Source organism: Centruroides vittatus, unplaced genomic scaffold (genome assembly GCF_030686945.1).
Source record: "Centruroides vittatus isolate TY-2023 unplaced genomic scaffold, ASM3068694v2 contig_904, whole genome shotgun sequence".
Classification (NCBI taxonomy): Eukaryota; Metazoa; Arthropoda; class Arachnida; order Scorpiones; family Buthidae; genus Centruroides; species Centruroides vittatus.
In genome coordinates, this window is record NW_027122594.1 from 1,229,240 (window position 1) to 1,243,031 (window position 13,792).

At 34.6% G+C, this 13,792-nt stretch overlaps 1 protein-coding gene and 1 non-coding gene across 2 annotated transcripts in view; one reads left to right on the forward strand and one right to left on the reverse strand.

The window, feature by feature from the left end:
* Positions 1 to 736: 736 nt before the first annotated feature.
* On the reverse strand, positions 737 to 899 carry LOC136984151 (U1 spliceosomal RNA). The gene has a single exon (XR_010882155.1). It is a non-coding gene; the product is annotated as a U1 spliceosomal RNA (small nuclear RNA).
* Positions 900 to 3,141: 2,242 nt separating this feature from the next.
* Positions 3,142 to 13,792, forward strand: part of LOC136984143 (uncharacterized) — a 56,669-nt gene continuing 46,018 nt past the window's right edge. Inside the window, exon 1 of the mRNA XM_067281079.1 lies at positions 3,142 to 3,380. The gene's annotated coding sequence lies outside the window, so the exon portion shown is untranslated. The remainder of the gene's footprint in view (positions 3,381 to 13,792) is intronic.

Consider the following 13,792-nt stretch of genomic DNA (forward strand, 5'->3'; position numbering starts at 1 on the left):
AGATATATAAATATAAATATATATATATACATGGTGAACATAAAGTCTCTATACATTTCTGTGAAAACGCAAATTTATTAAACATTTACCATATACACTGCAACGTGTATCACCTTAGGACCACAAATCAGTACATCTCTATGTGATTGCCCTCCAAGTCTGGGCACAGCTGCCAGCAGTCTTCCACAGACTGAAATACGCTGTTCAACATAGCTGGTGAAATTTTTTCACCACTGCGTCTGTAATTCGTTGTTTCAAGTGCTGTATACTGTTAATCTTCACCTGGTACACCTGCGACTTGATAAACTCCCACGCAAAGAAATCTAAGGGAGTCAGGTCTGGTGAGCGAGGAGCCCACAGCCTTTGTGAACCATGACCAATCCATCTACCAGGTACAATGGACAAACCTGAAAATATATTTAATTAAGAAATCACTAGTTTCTTTTATTTTTATTCAAATTTGACGTTAATTAAACATAATCTATAATTTTATTTGTGAATTTTATAATCAAGAGTATCTACAATAAATGTTGTTGTATTTAATAATTTTTTTTATCGCACATCCGCAATTAACAGTAAGTAATCTTAACCTTGCAAACCTGCGATAAATATTCTCATTCCTATTGGTTAAACTATGATCACATGACATATTAAAATGAAGCATTTTTTGCAGATACAAGAAAGCACGGAATTTCTCATTTATACCGTATTAACATCACTACTTTTTAATAATTAAAAGGGGAGAGCGCGAACGCAGTCCCCAGCTACCACAAATTACACGCCCCATCTGCCCCAGTTTGGGGTAGTGGCAAGGGTCAGCTAGACCTAAGTGCAATGGTCAAGCCTCGTCCTGGGGAGCCGCCAGCGTGACCACGGCTGACCCGGCGCCAGGTAAGTATGTTTCCCCACTTTTCTCTTCCCTCCTCGTCTGAAATTCTTTGCTCTTGTCGTTGGTGTTTTATTAAATATGCTCGTCGTCTTCTGTAAATTAATCAGCTATTTACATATTGTTGGAAGATTTGGTCTTTAACCTACTTTCTCCATAAAATTTTATAGAAAAAGGACGATAAACATTTAGCACCGTCCGTTTTTATCGTTTCGATTCACATCGTGACTACTTTAACTATTATTGCCATCTAGTGGCAGAATATATATATATATATATGCACTGTTTTTATACTGGTGCAACCGAACTCTTAATATACTTAAAATTTTAATGTTTAAGCCTATTTTTTTTTACTTTTTGGCCGGACAACGCCGGACGTATCTGCTAGTTGGGCTGCAATTTGGAAAAATTGTGGACATAAATTCTCACTGTCTTCTATCTGTTCTTCTGCCGTCTGTCGTTCCTTAATATCAAGAAAGGTATTAGATAGATAAAATACGATACCAGATATGGGAAGATTGGATTCAGATGGTTTCGATTAACTATATACGAACTTCCGATACAAACCGGAAGTTACGTTATTTCAATTCAAATATTTTCCCCTGACAGGAGTTAGATAGATGACAGGCACGACTCCATTGCTAACGAAAAAGTGTGATGTACAGGGGAAGACACCACAGTACTAATTTGAGGTGGAGAGCAGGGCCGGATTTACATAGGGACATTTGGGGCCGGTGCCCAGGGCCTCCACAAAACTATGTTTAAACATAATTTTTTTTCTCTATTACTGCGACAGCCTAGTGTGGCCTAACCACGAGGGCCACACAGGCAAAGAAAACCAAACCCGGGAAAAAAACCTGTGAAACAATTATTTCGGGAAAAAATTTCACATAGGAATTTTTCAGTTAAATTAAAATAATTAGTTTTACACAATAAAATATATGTATGTTTACAATAACCTTATTTTTAAATGAAATTTACAACTTTCTAGTTGAAATCTAGTTGAAAGTACAGTACAGTATTTTGTGTAAATTTTCTAAATCATCAAATTTGCCTATTCTTAAAGGGGGACCCCACCGAATTTGTGCCCAGAGCCCCCGGATTAGTAAATCCGGCTCTGGTTATATCCCCATCAAGTGTGGGAATTCGATCAGGTAACCGTTTGTATTGATGACACTCTGGTGGGCCGGTTAGGGTGGTAATAATTAGTCTACATCGAGCGGATAGTTTACTCTTTCCTTCGATAAATTTGTAAATTCTTCCCGTGAACTCGTTTAAATTCTCACACATTAATATTTAGTTGTTATACCGTTATTTCGAACTTTCTCATATCGATGAGAGGAGGAAGCGACTCGTTGCGTCAACGGTCCCCTTCAACAGAGTGTCTTATAACTCGGATTTTCGTTAAAAATTTACAAAAAAAAAAAAAATGCGCCCGAATCTGATACAAGCATTTGGCGTTGTTAAATAGGAATGTGGAGCAGTGGCGTGCCGTCCATGGAAGCTGTGAAAGCACCGCTTCCCTTGTATTTTCTAAAATATAAATACATATTGTGCGATTATTTTCATATTTTAACGTACTTTGAATCAATTAAAATTAATATTTTATCATAACCGCATTACGTATTTTATTATAAATTTCTATACATGTGAAAAACAATGATAAAATTGCTATTGTATATTCTAATATAAATTCGCGTATACGTATTCCCAGTGGAAGCACTGTATTGTCGAATACGGGACGGCTTCCACGGCGAAACCGTGTAAAACAGCCAGATTTTCGCAGATGCACTTTACAGAGCACCAACCTCGCTGGTATGTACTACACACCAAAATATCGTATAACGCTTCCAACGATTCCTTCCAGGGCGGGCACAGCTTCCCTATCATCAAATGTCACCGCACGCCACTACTGTGGAGACGAGTTGGATCCTCTCCTAAGGAATGTAATCAACCCGGTCTTTTTTTTATTTTATTTTTTCAACTCTCCGCTCTATCGGCACTAAGAGGAGCTCTTTTAGCCAGCCATTATTATGGATTCGGCCAGACCCACAATGGAGTGAACCGGGTGGTGAGGGACGGGCCCGACATGTCCGGTTGGACCACCTTCCGAAAAATTCCTAGTGATTTCGGATAAACTTGGTTTAAATTTTATAAAGTTAAAGAAAGTAAAAAAAAAAAAAATTACGAATCTTTTTATTCACAGGCGGTACTTTTATTTCGACCGATATTTACATTTTTCTGGAACGGAACATTTTGTCCGTTAGGTGGCTGGAAAGATTTGGGCCGGCGTGTCGTGTAATCGTCGAACTTGGAGTTTCGAATCGTCGAATTGCGTTTACGGGAAAATAAACTTTCGAAGAAATACGAATATTTCGAAAATATCGTATCGATCGTTGGGTGGACGTGCGATTCCAAGTTATTAGGCCGTGACCCCGGTAAGCGAGAGGGGCTTTGTTCCGCCGTCGTCGACACATCGGACGTTTCTGATTCGGTGGGTTCTTTCTTTATCATTTTATTCTCTAACTTGACAAAACGTTCGTACACTTCCATTCGTCCTTTCGACGTTTCGCCTGTCGTAATCGCGACCGATGGTTCGAAATTAGTTGCTCGGCGCCCAAACTGATTTCCAATGCATTCCATTCAATTTATGGCTTTTGTTGGCGGGGACGAGATGCGACGTTCCGGATGATCATCATCCTCTTAAGTCGGATTTTCTCCGCCTTATCCGTCGCCGTTCTTAAATGACAAATTGTTCTTGTCTCTGCCGCGCTTTTCATTTGTTAATGTTTTTGGTTAATGTTACCTATGGTTCCAAAATGGCGGCTCGTCTCTGATTCCAGCAAACAGTGGGGACGCACGTTCTAACTGAACCTAACCTATTCTAATAAATTACCATAATTATTACCAACAAAATTATTGGAATAGGTTAGGTTAGAACGTGCGTCCCCACTGTTTCCTTTCTTCTATTTGCTGAAATAAGAGACGAACCGCCATTTTGGAACCATAGGTAACATTAACCATGTTGTTTCTGTAGACATTCGAAGTAAGGAAGAATTGTCCTTATTTTCTTTGAAGACCGTTCGTTTGTTCTTTTGCTGCTGCCTTTTTGTGTCCGAGTTTACTTACTCGTGTTCCGCAGATGATTTACGAAGGCTATTTTTTAAATAAGGTCCGTTTTTTAATAAGAAGGAAAATACTGTAAATATCATTAAAATATATTTTTTCCCTATTCTACATACTTTTATCTACTTTTCTACATAATTTCCATTTTTGTTTAAACATTTGTCATACCGCTCAACAATTTTTTGAATTCCAACTTCAAAGAAATCTGCTGCCTGTGAAGAAGCCGAATCCATGACTGCAGTTTTCACTTTTTCATCGTCGTTGAACCATTGGCCATCAAGGAACTCCTTTAAGTATCGAAACAAGTGAAAATCACTGGGTGCAAGGTCTGGACTGTGTGGGTGATTGTATCGAGTCAAAAATGATAAAGCACTGTCCAATCTTTTTTGTTTTGTGATCGTTAGAAAGCAATCTTGGAACCCACCGAGAACACAATTTTCGATAATTCAGTTTCTTTGAAACAATGGTATACAAAACTGATCTTGAAATATGTGGAAATTCAATTGATAACGTTGAAATCGTGAATCGTTGTCCTCTCGAATTTTGTTATCCACATCACGAACCAAATCTTCGGAAATCGGAGAAGGTCGGCCAGGGTGCGGCTCATCATGCACGTTAACTCGCCCATCCTTGACCATTCTTACCCATTTTCGAACTTTACTGTCACTCATAGCATTATCACCGTAAACTTCACAAGTCTGCGGTGAATTTCCACTGCTGCCAAGTTTCTTGAACACAAGAATCGAATAACAGATTGCATCTCACAGTCGGCGGGAGACTCAATTTTCTTAAACATTTTAAACTTCTACAGCTCAGCACACAGACAGACGATATGGCTGCAAATGGTGTCAAAATGCGTGCCAAGCTTGCTTGGATCAGAAGCGCATGCGTACTGCTGTGATTTTCACTCTCATTCACAAACAAACCTTATTTAAAAAATAGCCCTTGTATTTGATTTTATTTTGAAACAATATTTTTTCTGAAATATATTTGTTCGAGAAATGGCTAGGTGGAAATATCCGTGTTGCAAAATATATTTTAGAATGACGAGAGGCAATGGATCCGCTGCTTTCCTGGAGGGAGGCGCAGTGCGGTTCTCGGCCAAGAGGAGAGTCGTTTGTGAAAATATGGGATGCGGGAACGGTGCCAAGTTGGGCTTCGGATTGTGCGGCAAGATGTTTTGTGCTCGATCGCGTGCTGGAAAAGTCTGCGACGTGGACAGTACGCAGGTTGTGGCGTTTTACTTGTTATGACGGAGAGGAAACTGTTCTTTCTGGACAGAGACGTGGTGCCGTTGCCGTGGAACCAAACTAAAATTTGATGGCGGTGTCCGGCTTCTCTGTTTCCCCAGAATGACAGGAAGTGTCGACCACCTTTTTCGTGGCCGTAAAAGGTGGGTTACGGTTGGGTTCCTAGAAATGATTGGTGCGGGCGAGCTTCGTACCACTCTGCGGGATGCTACGGATGAAGGTGCGGTGCTCGTAGTCGTTACGTTGGCTGCGTGATGAAACAGCAGTGCCACTACGTGAGTTTGGCCAGGAAGTGCTTTTGATAATCCGTTGGTCTCGGTCTGTCGCTGTACGACTTTTGTGTTTTTTGTGGCTCGAAGAAAGAGGCGAGGGGATATGCTCGCTTGGCTTTGCCTCTGTCCTGCGGCATTTTTTTTTTAATGTGGAATTGCTAGACTTGTGGGTTGGTGGGATAACTGAGGGACGATTATGTGTAAAATAAATTTTACTCGTTACATTTTAATGTTGTTCGCTGACTATTTGTCAATTGTCCTTTATATATTAGTAATATGATCAGAGTGAGAACTTTTTTGGTGGTTTTTGTGTTCACTAACTACTTACTAAGCTGAATTGCTCAATCTACTCACCAGAAACCTTATTTTCCCACCAGCAAGAGTTTAATCTTGCAGGTGCATGTGGACAAACTATGTTTTATTTTGGAATTTGACTGAGAATGATATAAAATTTCAAACTTTGGAATGAATGAATGACTGTAAAGTTCAAAGTTGTGTTTGATGTCTTTAGGATAACTATTTACTTATTACAAATCAAATGTTAGATAGGTATTTATGAATTTAAACAATTGTTATATAAATTAACTTAGGTTTCACACATCTTTTTTTAATTAATGAGATCCATTTTCTTGATTCCTACTTGGATTATCATAAAATGTTTTTTCCATGTACTCGAAATCTTTTCCTCTTCCGTAAAATTGTGGCATTCTCTTCTCTATGTCCTCTGCTTTGTAAATCTCTTTAGTTTTTTGTGTTTTAGCCTGCTCTACCTGAATGGTGTGTCCAATAAGATTTGCTCGTTCGATGTTAGTTTTCACACCTGTTTCACAGGCACATGTGAGGGTTTGTTTCTTCTTTTCAACGTTGTATTTGTGCTCTGCAATTCCTTTAGTTAGTGATCTGTTGGTGTATCCAAAATACAGTAGATTCTACTTAAATCTTTTGTCTAATACAGGGATCTTATATACTTTCGGTGCCCTCATTTTATATAGGGGATCTTCATCCATCAATGAGAGCACTGGTGCGAAAATAGTTTTTGGTGAGTAGGTTTTTGTGTGTCACGAAAATCTTTGAACGAGACTTCTTGTCCTAAAACAACAGGGTAAAACTTTCTCAATTCCAACATAAGAAGGCCAGACTCTATAATCTGGAAGAAATTAGGGTGAATTGCCACACGATCACCATTATAATGACAGATAATGCTTCTACATATTTAAAGGTGGCTTTTATATGTCTTAAGCTTTAATGCTTAGAATAGCAAAAATTATTAAATGTTTCTTTTGAAATTTTATCTTCCAAAAATCGTAATGATAGCGTAACTAAAAGTTTTTGCTCTCAAAGGAATAATTTAAATTTGAATAATGCATCATGTTGACGTTTATTAGTTTTCTGTATTTCTCTTTACTTGCTTAACTTGTCAAATGGAGTATTTGCAAATTATTTAATTGATCCTACAATCCCTAGTACTTTTATATTTCAGTAGCCCGTCCTCTGAGGATTGCCACTTACAAAAATTTTTTCTACCAATATTTTTATTCAAAATTGATTTTGTTCTACTTTTCTATCCAAACTTATTCTTCTATTCAATTCAAATTTATTCTTTTTCAATAATTTTTATTAAAATTAACATAAATAAAACTCTTTTTAGTACTATAATAAAAACTATAAATAAGAACCGTAATAAATGCATCTGTTCGTCCATAGACAGTTTGTAGATAATGGAAAACCTGGAATTTTTATGTATATTATTGCACTGTGTTAATGTGTGTGCGAAGCAACTGTGTGTATTGTGTAGTTTTCTGAGACATCTAACTTTATTACATCAAAGGGTACATTTGAAAACTAGTTTTACTATAAGCCGGGTTTTTTCTTTCAAAACAGGTTGGTTGATTTAGAGTGCAGCACTTATAAGGAATGTGTGAAACTGATTATTGTTAGGATAAGTTTCATCTTTGAATGACACATTGAGTGCAGCGCTTATTGAGCACTCAATGAACAACTGTCGAAAAAAATAATTTCTGGCTTATATCATATATTGTTGATGATGTACATGGTTTGTCCAGAAAGTATCCAGTCATGTTATATAAAAAATAGAGACATTGAAGAAGATGCAAGAAATATTGGAATACCCAGATTAGCTTTTAATTCTTGCACTGTCAAATCAGTCCATTCCCCTTAGCTGCCAGCTTACATTACTGTAACACAAATTATTCTCATTATATTAACAATGGCTGGAATTTTTCCAGACTGACCTTGTATGTTGTAGTTGAGCATATGTACACTAGCGTGCAAATTTAAAGTGTTTAAGAAATTAATGTTGTTGACTTCTAATCATCACTTTTTACATAACTGATGAGAATCAAGTGGGGATATTTTCTGCTGATTGTGATAGTGTCGGACTGAATATCCAGTATTATTTTGTATTCCGGTATATTTGGAACAAAGTAAGTACTGTATTTGGTATTCAGCCAAATACCAAACGTACATTTTCAATATTCAGACCAAATGCTTCCTCAAAGCCAAACTATTTGGCTAAGTAATATCATTTCAGTTTGGAGAGAGAAAAAAGCGAAGAAAAAAATTAAAACACAAAGTAGGATGAAAATAACATTTAAAATTTCGGATATTTAAAAAGTATAACTTTTGAAAAACGAATATAACTTTATTAAATGATCTTGATACTTGAATTGGTTTTGGTCTTTATGCTAAAATATAAGACAATGAGCACTAATTTTTGGCTATTACAATGGACTTATCACACAATGTTGATGCAGTCGGAAAAATTACACAGGAGTCAGAGATACAGGTTTATTAGGCGACCTGTATAAATAAACCTGTATCTCTGACTCCTGTGTAATTTTTCCGACTGCATCAACATCGTGTGATAAGTCCACAGTAGTAGCCAAAAATCAGTGACATTGTGTTATATAAACAATCTTGAGCAAATATTATATATTAATAATCACAATTCAAGTGTGATAAATTGTAATGAGGAAACATAAATGCTTCTAACTTACATTAATAAGAAGTAAACAGTTTTGTTGGTCATCATAAATACTTCCAGCTTCACTGAACATATACTGTAATTTTTCCGACTGCATCAACATCGTGTGATAAGTCCACAGCAGTAGACCTCGATGGCAAGATCTAATCTTTTGCATTTCATTTTATAATAATAATTTAAAAAAAATAAAAACATATAAACCTTAATATTGAATCATACATACTGTCCTGCACTGTATTTTAAGGCTTAGAGTTTAAGCCTTTTGTTTTAAGCAAGTCAATTGATATCCAGCAGAATATTCATTATTTGATAGTCAGAAAGTCAAGATTATTTGGTATTCAGCAACAATGAAATCTGAATAATTATTCACTGACCCATCCCAAGACCATGACAGTGGTGTTATCTTTGTCTCCCAGATGATCAACTTTCTCACTATTGACATTGTTTCTCTCATCACCATATTATAATTTATAAGAAACCAGTGATGCTTCATTTAGAAGCAAATACAAAACGTAGGTGTCTTTTTTTTCTTTTTACTCTGTCTTTTGGACACTAAGAGGGTCTTTTTATCAAGCCTATCATAGTCAATTAGTTAACCTTGTTCCATAGCAGTAGACCAATGCCTATTGCTCAGGAGACCTCCAGATCAAGTTTGCGATGAGCAATTTTCCACGAATGTTTTCTGGGTGGTCTCCACCAGTTAAGTTAGATCCTATTCTTCACCACCCACATAGGATGGGTAGGAAAAAAAAGCCCCTCTTAGTGCAGCAGAGTAAAAATAGTCCAAAAAAAGGTGAAATATGTGTATTTATAGTAAACTTACTAAATATTTATTTATTCATACATTACAGATGGTATTGCCTGTAAAGTATATCACAATATTGTGAAGAGATTTAGTTGATTTATTTCTGTTCATGATACTCCATATCTTGTTTCATACAATAGTACTTCATTTTGTGCACGTTTAAAATCTCAAAAACGTACTGTTGCAAACAATATTAATTTAGAAAATATAATGAAAGAGGTATTTACGAAATGCATATGAATTTTAATTAGTTAATTGTTTTTGTTAAATGTATGAAATTGTGATATAGGTCTAAATAAAACATAACTAAACTAGATAAAAATGTTTTATTTCGACTTTGTTAAAAACATTTTTTTGTTGTCGTCGAACATATCGTAGATAACAAAGTTTAATAAATAGAAACCAATACATCGTATTTAAACACTGAAATCTAGACTCTACTTGGACATGTTAAGTCTCAAAATACCGAGTTTTGCCAAACCCTGTCCACAATCTCTCTACTCCTAATTTTATTATTTAACTTTTGACAAATATGAATGTAGAAACAAAAGATAAGTTAATCTGTTTGTTTGTTTCCTGTCACATTTCAAATGTTTTTCTCTTGTTTTATTAGTATTGTTGTCTTGATTTTCAAACTGCATACTCTTGCTAGATCTAAAGAAAATATTTAAAAATATTATAATTTTATTGATGTATGAAAGATTTTTCTTTATTATAGTCTGGCTTGTATATAAGGAATGTGAAGGGAACTGAGCAAAAGTTCATTATAGTGATCGATCATGTATTTATTTCTGATTTCTAAATGTGCGAAACATGTTTTGCTTAACCGAAATGCAGAAAATGTTTAGTTTTGTATTTAAAAGATAAAAAAAAGAATAAAAAAACGATGTGAAAACAAAAAAGTTACTATACAAGAGAGAGATTGCAATGATTTTCATCTCCACAATGAGTCCAGACAAAAGCAAAACAGCTTTGTCATTGGAAACAAAGCTGTTTTGTTTTTGTCTGGACTCATTGTGGTCGAAACACACTGCAATGAGCTTGATCTTTCTTTTCAATAAGACAAAGTCAAAATAGACTGAACTTTAAGTAGAATGATCATGTCTCCTTTAGTTTATGGTTTGAAATTGGTCAATACAGCTGTCAGGATTGGACAGTCACTGACCTAGACCATGGAAGTGGTATATGGTCCTGATTGTTTTGAAGTTTAGAAGAACAAAGAAACTATCAGTTTACTGATTAGACCTCTAATTGATAACCTGACTGATCTACTGTAGGTACTTAATGAAAGCAAAACAGGAATAATAAACTAGCACCTTTAATATACTCACCCAGCCTTAGTCGTAAGCCATAAGTAAAGTAAGAAGTCATATTAGATTGCTGAAGGAGCAAAAATAAACTTTTAGTTGGAAGACTTAAATTCCTTTCTCAGAAGAATTTATGTGCTGTTTGCATAGCAATTAAAACTCCAAGTTATTAGATAAAAATGTGTAAGGCAATTATAGCAATTGAATTATGAAAACGTGTGTTTTTGGGCTGTAAACAAGTGGGGAGGTGGACTTCAAGGGAGGTCATAGTCCACCTCTCCCACTTATTTACTTGTTACTTTATCTCATCTTCTTCCTTAAAAGTTTTTGTAATTCACTAGTGATTTTATCTTGCATCCTCTGGCATTCACTTGAAATTAGCATCGTTCCATTCTCTAATAAAATGAACTATTACACATTCAATACTTCAAATACATCTAAAGGAAGAATTGATAGAATTAGAGGTTTTTCAGTTTTCCAAAGAAAGTGATTCAGAGTTTGTTTCATTTAATTCCATCAAATACTATTATCAAAACTTTAAGTTTGGTGAAGACAACAGTACAAAAACTGTATTCAGTACAGGAATATATTTGTCTGTTAGACCATTTATAAAATATACTGATTACAGATTATATATTAGAAAAGTTTCATTAGTCATGATCACTTGGATTCATAAGCATAGATTAGAGCAGTGTTTCGCAATCTTTTTCTACTTGCGGCACACCCATGACTCAACACGGCACACCAAAATGTTATTACCCTAAAATATGTATATGAAATGACGCTATCAATAGAATTACATAGTGCCACTAACCTATTATTATTATTATTATTATTATTATTATCATTCTTTTTCTTATTCTTCTTATTATTATTAAACAAACATAAACACCTGTGAGCAAATTTATTTTACATTTAATTTCTTAGAATACGTAAAAGTGCGTGGCTTGTAATAAAGAATAAACAAACATCATTTTATTTCATCAGTTCTGCGGCAAAGAATGAAAGACAAGCATAAGAAACACAGCAACTGTGATAAAACATATAAATAAAACTTGACAATTAACAGAATATGTAAAAGTTCACGTCACACTTTCACCTTGTGACAGCACATCAGTGTGCCGCGGCACACCGGTTGCGGAACACTGGATTAGAGCACCTTTTTCTATGTAAGGGTCACATTTCAATACTCTTGAACTGATGTGGGCTGCATACAAGAGAAAAGAGAAAAAAATGTCAGTAAATCACAATTATTTATTCATATATAATTATAAATTAGCATAGGTATGTTTAATTTAGCTTCTGGAACTGATGTAAACGTAATATATCAGAAATATTTTGTTTAATATTAGTCACTGCTAGTTTTAAATTGGTTTCGATGTGTCTGTTAGCCAGTTTCTTGTTTTAATTTTTACTAAATTCATTGCAGAAAAACAATTCACATAAGTTGTAGAAAATAACGTTTGAATTTTTGCTGCATACTTCCTTAAGCTGGGAAATTGATATATTTATTCGTATTTTATGCGATGCGGACCACAGATTGCCCACTCCTGGATTAGAGGATATACAAAAATGGATATATATTGAAACTGTTTAACAAAAGTGACAATAGGCATTTTTTATTATGGAAGTTCTACTTACCGTTCATTAGAAGAGTTAAGAAATGTACTGAACTATTGGGCTATTGAGTTTCAAATCAAGGCCGGCGGTCGGCGTAACAGTTTAAAATGTAAACAAAATTAACAAATAACCTACACACACCTGGGTAATACCAATGAATCTTCTTATAACCGGTGAGGGTATGCTCAAACTTTGTAAGCAAGTTTGAGCATATCCTCACCGGTTATAAGGCTTTAAGAAGATTCATTGGTAAACAAAATTATATTTTAATTGAAAAATATTATATAAAATTACTTTTAATACTTAGTGTGTTTACTTATAATGATAAAATGACTTTTTTATTATAATTATGAAGTTTATGATTCACAAATGCTGTAATAGACCTGTATTAAATTTTCAAATGCAATTCACATGTTTCTGAGTAAAAATACTCGTTTGCACTAAGTTTAATGTCATTTTGAGTTTTAAAAATTCATTTTTTAAAACGGTCTAGATATTTGTGGCTCGAGTGAATGAATTCAAAAATCGGTTAACTCTCGACGACGATATTTATTCAGCTCATTTGCCAAACTTCATTTAGTATTAAATACGACAGAGTTAAATCATTTATGAGACATGCCCGTGGCAAAAAGCATGAAAAAAGTGCATCTTCTCATTTCTTTTTTTTTCTCCTTGGTAATTGTGTTGGCCAACAAAGCAGTTTTCAAAGATGGCGACCCTACGTTATCTGGTAGGCTAGTTTGTCGAGTAAAAGGGAATTATTTGTAATTTCTTCGGGGTAGTGTTGCAATATTAACTTAATTCAAAATAAGATTACAAATTTGTGTGTGGATACGCATGCTTTCATTGTGTACTACGAAACAAGATTACAAATTTATTTCATAATTCACAATAGAAGGATGAGTATCCACATATAAATGGAGAATTTTCAAATTTCATTTAATTGATTCTGGATTTCTCAATCGTCTTTTTCAATTCTTAAGCTTAATGTTTATTAACGAATGTATCATGCTTGTAATGTAAATAGTTAATTTTTCTAAACTAAAATAAACTTTAGAAAGTATTCGAAAGAATCGGAATCGGGAGAAATTTTGATATTGTCCCATCACTAATATAAACACAAATATAGTATAATTGGAAGTTCTAAATTTTTGTGCCCGGGCTCTTTTATAAATTATCTAAATAAGATGTAGATGTTTTATTGTAGATTATAAATGTGTCTCATATTTAAAATAACGTACGTCTGCAACTGTCGGTTTAAATTTAAACTATTTTCAAAATGTATTCCAATTTAGATTACGTAACTGCTCTAATTGCCGTAGCCAAAGATGGCTTTCTTCAAAGTCGTTAAATAAGGCTTTGAGTAAACTCCTTATTTGGCTTTCTTTGAAAGCCTTAAATAAGGAGTTCACTCATAATTTTTTATATGTGTATAGTGTCAAGAATTTACAAAATTTACTGTATCTTTGAATTATGTTAGACATGACTATTTTATATAATTTTTATAAAAAAATTCAAATTT